Genomic DNA, 9211 nt, shown 5'->3' on the forward strand with positions numbered 1-9211 from the left:
CGTTACCTGAGTATTGCAAATGTGACTGTGCAGTACAAATAACGGGGCTAGACATTGACATTTCCGGAAAATAAGCCACGTGTATGGTTGCGTAGTTTTCTGCTCCCTTCAGAGTTAGTTATGGTGAGTCCCAGACTCATCGGAATGCTTGATTTCGATGGACGCTCTCGAACACCACCATCACGGTGACCGACTTCGGTGTGTGTTTCACTCCAACCGCCGCAACTCTCTCGCTGGCCGCTAAGCGGCTACCGGTGGGATGTAAACCACAACTACTGTAAAGCTGTAAAACATCCGACAAATAATAGTGACAGACGCACCTGCCATGGATGCTCCATGCAATCAAGCAATCCAAAGGTGAGAGCAACGGGCTCACCGAAATGAGGCAGCCCAATGGTGAACGGCAAGGGGCCTCACCGAAATCAGATGCGAATAGAAGACTATTACAACAACAGTCTTTTTCCTGATCCTGCTAAACGTAGTTCTTAACCAGACATTGAAACGTTAAATATATTGTACTGTGCAATCAAATTTGCAACACTAAAGCAAATTTCGAAAGAAAATTTCCACCGTTACAACAAAAAGGTTTATATTTACATTACAAATCAAATGTAGCTTCAAATTCGTCGGTTCTTAATTGAAAATACAGGCGCACTTAATATTCGTCGGTCACAACGCCGTCTACCAAGAACGGAAAACAACGATTTCAGTAAACTGCACCCATTTTTTGTCGTAGCATCCAAATATGCAAAAATTTTGCGGATTCAAATTTCAATATACTCAGTTAACCCCGCCCACACAGAAGGAGCAGTTACGAGGTAGCGAGTTGTAGGCCAGCCATATGTCCCCTTTACTCGTATTACTAACTTTTCACTTAGAATACATTTTCTACGATGCGTCGTTGCCAAGATATCTAGTTGTCTCAAGTTTAAACACACACCATGTATACTGTATTGGTTTCCATTGCCCTCTTCGTCATCATGCCGTTTAACAGTTTTGTTTCTCCTACCATTTTGATTCCTTTTCCACCCGAAGGGCAAGACAGAGCAGCGAAAATCTGTAAGATCCTGCGCTCTGTTTGACTTAACATATGGTAGAACGGTTGTGTCTCGTTACAGCAGAAGTGTTCAACAGCGGCATCTGGTGCCACAAACACACAGAAAACATCACAGATATAACTCCAACCTGAACAACTTACAGCATGCACATCGAGGTAACGCCTCATTCGGCTGCCGGTGCAGTCGACGCAATGTGTCAGACTACACGACTACTCTCCAATCAGCAACACGTAAGTTTCGGCGTTGTTTTGCCCTTTGATAATGTGGAGCAATTTATACTGGTGTGATAAAAGTAAATTTGTGACGTTCCCGACACCAAATCTCCATTGCACACAGTTTTCTTCTAAATGCTCGCTCTGAAACGAGTTGGGCTGGTTCTTCATTTACTGACCACTACGTTTACTTTTCTGTTTTAAAATGATGGTCGCTGACTAAATTTCACACTCATCTCTGGACCGTACCATAAGAGCGAAAAGGAAACTTGGCCGATAACCGTCAGTTTCAGGCCCGAGAGGTAATGTCGGGGACAGTAAATGCAGGAGAACCCAACTAGTTCCACAGCAAACATTTAAAAAGAAACTGTGTTCAGGGAACATTTGGAATCAGGTACCTCATAAACTGAAATATCTGACAGCAGCATAAATAGCTCTTCGTTATCAATGGGGCTAAGAACACAGAAACCGGTCTGTGGCCGATTGCAGACTTTTCGTGTGGTCTGACGAGAACCAGTTTCGCCTCTTTGGAAATGATGCACCGCGTCGAATGGTCCAGCGGCACAATGAGACGTTACCTCGAAATGTAAGGGATGTCTGGTTAGGGCTGGAGTTGAGTGTGTGACGTTTCCTGGCATTGTGCCAGATTTGGTCGCCGTTTCTTACATTCACTGTTCTGTGCGAATACTATGGATGCGAGGGGTACGCTGTTCGTTGTAGACACGGTTGACGTTCCAAATTTTTACACACGTTGTTCCCATGGGCACCTTCTACAACTACACCTCCTCTCTGACATTCTGCCTCCACTCTGACCCATCCTGCTGTGCTGATTCCATGCACGCTAGTGGAAAACAAATATCTGCTTCACACATCCGCTAGATTTCACGAAGGAATACATCACGGACCAACCGCTGGAGTAGTTTCCTGCGTTACGTGCCTGTCACGTCGGCCAGCAACTTGCAAAACTATCCATCCAGCATGATGGATCTGTCGTGACGAAAAGAGAAAGAAATATGCAATTTTGATGCCAAAATGCAGTCTATTCCACTTCTCGCGCTGTTGGATATATTCGGGTTAGATGGGCATCTGTTTATTATTTCGTTCTTCTCAGCGTGTTTCTTCCTGTCATATGGACTATGAATTCCTCCTGCTTTCTCGAACACACTCAAAAGCCTGTTATAGTCATCCAAACTAAAATTTCTCCATGTCACAGTGGGCAGACATAGGAATCACCTCGCAGAATCCTTTGCTTTCTGAGCTGTGTGAAAATCCCCTTAACTTACGCATGCTTCCGAAGAGATCTTGATAAGAGTTAGGCATATGAACGGCAACAACGTAGTAATTAGCGGGGCTCGAAATGGTCAGTGTCTTTTTCAATATCTCTGAACAACACAGTTGTTGTTGTGGTCTTCAGTCCTGAGACCGGTTTGATGCAGCTCTCCTGTGCAAGCTGCTTCATCTCCCAGTTACAACTGCAACCTAAATCCTTCTGAATCTGCTTAGTGTATTCATCTCTTGGTCTCCCTCTACGATTTTTACCCTCCACGCTGCCCTCCAATACTAAATTGGTGATCCCTTGATGCCTCAGAACGGGTCCTACCAACCGATCCCTTCTACTAGTCAAGTTGTGTCACAAATTTCTCTTCTCCCCAATCCTATTCAATACCTTCTCATTAGTTATGTGATCTACCCATCTAATCTTCAGCATTCTTCTGTAGCACCACAGTTCAAAAGCTTCTATTCTCTTCTTGTCCAAACTATTTATCGTCCATGTTTCACTTCCATACATGGCTACACTCCATACAAATACTTTCAGAAACGACTTCCTGACATTTAAATCTATACTCGACGTTAACAAATTTCTCTTCTCCAGAAACGCTTTCCTTGCCATTGCCAGTCTATATTTTATATCCTCTCTACTTCGACCATCATCAGTTTTTTGCTCCCCAAATAGCAAAACTCCTTTACTACTTTAAGTGTCTCATTACCAAATCTAATTCCCTCAGCATCACCCGACTTTATTCGACTACATTCCTTTATCCTCGTTTTACTTTTGTTGATGTTCGTCTTATATCCTCCTTTCAAGACCATGTCCATTCCGTTCAACCGCTCTTCCAAGTCCTTTGCTGCCTCTGACAGAATTACAATGTCATCGGCGAACCTCAATGTTTTTATTTCTTGTCCATGGATTTTAATACCTACTCCTAATTTTTCTTTTGTTTCCTTCACTGCTTGCTCAATATACAGATTGAATAACAACACAGTAGCGACAGAGAAATTTTGACTCTTTCTAACACTTCGTTCATTTACAGCGTACCATCCGCAAACCAGACACTAACCAATCTGACTCCTTCTTTTTGCAGAAAACTTCGTGTGCAATAAGAAACACCCTAATGAGGTAAGCTACCATTGTGTAGTGATACTCATTAATGTAAAGGAATGTTTTCATAGCAAATAAAGATATGTTATGAAGACGTTCCTGCATAAAACTGAGTACGAGTAACAATATCGTATAGTGCAGGAAACGCCGCTATGACTACTCATTGGTTATTAAAACTGATGGGGAAACACTAACTGTCTAGTAATGAAATTACTTGTGTCTCCAATACAGCTGCATCTAACTACCGCTAAAGTTCAAATTTGCAACTGCCTCTGCCTGCGTCCAGGGCGAGAAAGTCCACTTTAACTATGAATAAATCTACATGTATAATCCACAAACCACTGCAGAGTGCAAGACGGCAGTTAATTTGTGTCAGTATTTGACAGTGTCTGTCCTGTTACATTCGCATATGGTACATAGAACAAGAAGTTGACAGAAAAGTGTTTGAAACTAAACGGACAGATATTTACTGTGGCAAAAATTTCTAAACTGATTATTTAGAACTGAGATATCCATTATCGTGAATGAATATTTCAGATTAAACGCGAACCTTAATGAGCAGTGATTATGAGGAACATTTTTGTCAACTTCTCGTGATTCAATTGCGACACTGCCTTGATCATCTGCCACGACTCCGAGATAGATTTTTTTTTTTGTTGAGGATACCAAGGAGTGGCCGCTATTGGAAAGCGTATCTCAAGAAAAGAGTCAGTGGTTGTTATGGAGCTAACTGCCTGTGTCATTATACTACAAAGAACGATGATACCTGAAAGAAAATGGAATAACTTTATGGACCGCTGTAATGAATGCACTGAGTCTGAGGCGTATCAGTAGAATCAGATACAAGGATCTTATGTTACTAAAATGTCAAAATTTCGTTAAATATTCATTTGTATATATAGTATTTATAGCAGCTGTATGATTTATTTTTACGACCCTTTCTTGTTAATAACAAATGTCACTTACATGCGTGGTTTTATTTTCAGGGAGAAAAGAGGGAGGGACGTTACGAGAACCCCTTATTTTGAAAACTGTTTAAGAAAAAATATGTGGTTTATTTCTATCTAGCCCGGCAAGTATAGCTTCCGACTTAAAGTACATCGATCAGCTGACGTCAACGCGCGCTTCACAATACCTGGAGAAGATTTCGAGTAATCTTTGATTTAAATCAACCTATCGGATCAGTGTGTCTTGTTCGGTAAGACTGCAATAAGCAGCAGAATCGTAAAATTTTGCCACATTATTAACTGCTCTACTAAAGCTTTGTATTTGCTAACTTGACTGAAAAAATTTTAGGGGCTTCATCAATAATACTTAATTTAGTATCATATATTGGCTATACAGTTAATGCAGGTCCTTACGATCACTGGTTTTGGCTGATGTGATACCGGTGCCTTTCAATTTTCTGATTGTGCTAGTTGTTGTGAGGTTTGCATTGAGAAGAGCTGTGTCTGTTGTGATTAGATTTTGAATTTCTTAACGACCTATGCAGCTACAAGGAAGGCGAAGAAAGCACAGTAATGCGTACGTAATCTGCACACTGGAACTGCACAGAGGAACTTGACATCGTAACCCAAGGAATTGGTAGTCCAAAAAATTCGAAGGATTCTAAATACAAGAAAGGTTTCTTCCAGCCTGTGTAGAAAAATTCTGAAATTTTTGTAACCCATTTCAAAACAGCCAGAGACGATCCCAAAAGAGACAAAAGTGAGCAAGTAGTGTAAGGAGGACTCTTTTAATGCATAATCAATGTCATGTTCACATTACACCCTGACTATTATGTGATTGTCTTTAGAAGTTAGCAGCACTTAGTGTTGACTTGTAAGATCATGACAATACAACTTGTTCAAACACTAAGATGATAAGCCAGCAAATTATTGTCTAAAGGGAAGACAGAACATGGCCCAAAGCACACTGTAATCTTGGAAGCAGAAGCATTGTCACTGTGTAAAGACGTGAAGGACGAAGAAGGAGCAAGAAATAAAGGGAATCATATTGATGCAGTGAGGATCTGTGATTGCCTGGGAAGACTTATGGGGAACCACCTTCTCAGATCGGAAGACACGGATATCCCACTATTGGCTAGAATTTTTGGCACTACCACATGGCGTAATATTCTCAAGTAACTTATCAAGAAGTAGAACTTAGAAACTTGTGCACACATTTTACTCTCTATAAAAGATATATCTTATGATGTTTCCGTGAGTATCTTGCTTAGAGAAACTGCCCAGTATCTCTCTTGCAACTTGCTATACTACGTACAACATTTCAAAGTCGACAACTCAATGTTAGATAGGCTTTACACAAATGATTTTGGTAATAGTTACAACAAGAGTACCACTGAATCTGAATAAAGCAGCTAATCTTATCTTTATTAAGCTAGTGGGCCTACCACTAAGGGTATCCAAGCCTATCGGTTACGTTGATTCATGTTTCCTGAAAGAAAGGCATCTGGCGACCGACATCTACAAGCGAGCAGACGAACCGTGAAGATGCCAGTGATGGTCCTCTTTTATCATTGTAGAATTTGCTGTAAGCAGGTCAGAGAAATGAGGAATTTCATCAGTGCTTCCTTTTATATGTTCAAGTCATTTTAAAATGAAAAATATTTGAAATACCAAGTGCAATTACCCAGAAATAAATTAACCCTACACGACCTTCATTTAACTGACGTTTATAATCCTCAGTTACACCCAAATAATTTCTTGGTCACTGACCTCTGACCAGAATGGACCACCGACCTCTCGATTACGACTTATTAGTTCAGTAACAGTATTGCTATGTCTTTGTTTAGTTTTTTGTGAAGCATTGACGGACTCTGCATAACTGCCCAAAACTCTAAAACAATGATATTCTGTCGATTATAACTGAGAATACCCCTTGAAGACATTTTCGAAAAAATATGTCATAAAACAAATGTGAAAATATAATATCTATAAATTATACGAGGGCCGTTCAGAAAGTAACCTCCGGTTGATTTAAAAAAATACACCAAGTTAAATAAAAATATTTTAATATATACATCTTACAACTACATCTTTGCACTATTTTTCTACATAGTCTCCACAGCGATTGAGGCACTTATCATATCTCTTCACAAGCTTTGAAATTCCTTCTGCATAAAAATCACCCGCTTGTGCCTGGAGCCAGCCTGTGACCGCATCTTTGAGCTCTTCGTCGTCATCAAACCGCTGTGACCCGAGCCATTTCTTCAAATGCATGAAGAGGTGATAATCACTTGGCGCCAGGTCTGGGCTGTAAGGTGGATGGTTGATAACGTCCCACTTGAAGGACTCAAGAAGGGCTGTTGTTCTGCGAGCAGAGTGAGGACGGGCGTTATCGTGCAAAAAAACGATACCGGAAGTCAGCATACCACGGCGTTTGTTCTGTATAGCCCGTCGTAACTTTTTTATTGTTTCACAGTACACGTCTTGATTAATGGTCGTACCACGTTCCATGAATTCAACCAACAACACCCCTTTGGCATCCCAAAACACCGTTGCCATCAGTTTTCTGGCAGAAAAATCTTGCGAGGCTTTTCTTGGTTTGGTAGGCGACTTTGAATGTGCCCACATCTTTGATTGTTCTTTTGTCTCAGGGTTCACGTACTTAATCCAGGTTTCGTCACTGGTCACGATTCTGTTTAACAATGGTTCTCCTTCGTCCTCATAACGTGACAGAAACCCTAATGCAGAGGCCATTCTTTGAGTTTTGTGGTGGTCGGTAAGAATTTTGGGCACCCATCGTGCACAGAACTTACGGTAACCCAATCTTGCTGTCACTATCTCGTACAAGAGAGTCTTAGAAATCTGTGGAAAACCAGTAGACAACTCCGACATTGAGAAACGTCGATTTTCACGAACTTTTGCATCAACTGTCTGAACGAGTTCGTCAGTCACCAATGATGGTCTACCACTCCTCTCTTCATCATGAACGTTTTCTCGTCCACTTTTAAATAAACGTACCCATTCACGGACAACTCCTTCACTCATAACTCTTGGTCCGTACACGGCACAAAGCTCACGATGAATAGCTGCTGCAGAATATCCTTTGGCTGTAAAAAACCTAATGACAGCACGCACTTCACATTTGGCGGGGTTTTCTATTGCAGCAAACATTTCAAACTGCCACAAAAACTGAACTAGCGCAGGTACGACGTTCACTTGACCACGGCTTGATGCCGACTGACCTGTTGAGTGCGTGAACGCACAGATGGCGTCGCTAATCCCCCCACAACCCGCACTGTGACCAATCGGAGGTTACTTTCTGAACTGCCCTCGTATTTTTCATACAAGTTACTTACTTAGGACAATTTAACATCGGTCTAAATTAGACAGAAAACTTCGGACACCATGGGTAATCTTTGGTGCACTCTCTAATCCCTTCCTACGGGATCTATGCGATTGATTGGCTTGGAGAGAATGTAAATGCCATGTGGCTAGGGCCTCCCGTGGGGTAGACAGGTGGCCTGGGGCAAGACTTTCGAGCTGACGCCACTTCGTCTACTTGCGTGCCGATGGGGATGAAATGATGATAAAGGCAACACAGCACCCACTTCCAGAGCGGAGAAAATTCCGACCCAACCGGGAATCGAACCCGGGCTGGTAGGTATGACATTTCGTCACGCTGACCACTCAGCTACCAGGGGTGGACATTGGTATGTAGGGATGGGTGTGGCTGAATCTAAAGCTTGACACCGAAGGTGCATCAGGTATTCATCTTGGCTTTTAAAGAGGACCATCATTACTGTACAGTTGACGTATTCTAAGAATGATTGCTCAAGAGATATTTTCTTCCACTGTGTTTTACAACGCTTTAGATAGGCATCACAGTTATGAAGTAGTGTACACGGATGGTTGAAAATAAGGGGACTGCCATAGATTTTCAGTGGTGATTCCCAGCTATAAGTTCACAAAATGTGTAGCGTGGAAAGAAACCGGTATATACTCGTACAATTCTTCCTCTTCAGGAAGGAAAACATGTATCGTGGGTGCTACGGTACGTGGTAATTTTGTGGAACGTGAAATGGACAAACAAATGAAGTAGACAAGGACGCCTGCAGAGGACATAATGTGAGACAAAAACCAATTATCCTGTGGACTGTAGCTTCGTTGTTGATACGGAGATCTGTGCAGCTGCAAGGCAGGGTGGTTGAGGGGGTAGGGTGACGGGGGGAAGGGGGGGGGGCGGCTGGCACTGTCGGATAGTAATCTGCGGTCCATGAAGCCAACCATCCAGCCAAGGCGCTCCACATGCTGGTCACTGTGACGGGATGAAGCGTCCATGAGTCGCTTCTGAATCCGGCATTGTCTCCTAACGCACAGCTCTTTTTGGCTAATGGATCTGCCTTTCTGCGACGGTTGTGGTGCAGAAATCACTATCACTATATGCCACATTTTGACTGATTGCACTCAATGTTGCGACACGACGGTAGAATGAGATTTAGAGTGAGACCTGCCGTCTATTTTAGCTCATGATGAGACGAGTGAGATAAGGATTCCAAAATTTTGCTAATCGTCTTGATTGCCGTAGTTTCTGGCTGAAAAGCTTTGTGTGTTGCA

Source organism: Schistocerca piceifrons, chromosome 7 (assembly GCF_021461385.2).
Source record: "Schistocerca piceifrons isolate TAMUIC-IGC-003096 chromosome 7, iqSchPice1.1, whole genome shotgun sequence".
Classification (NCBI taxonomy): Eukaryota; Metazoa; Arthropoda; class Insecta; order Orthoptera; family Acrididae; genus Schistocerca; species Schistocerca piceifrons.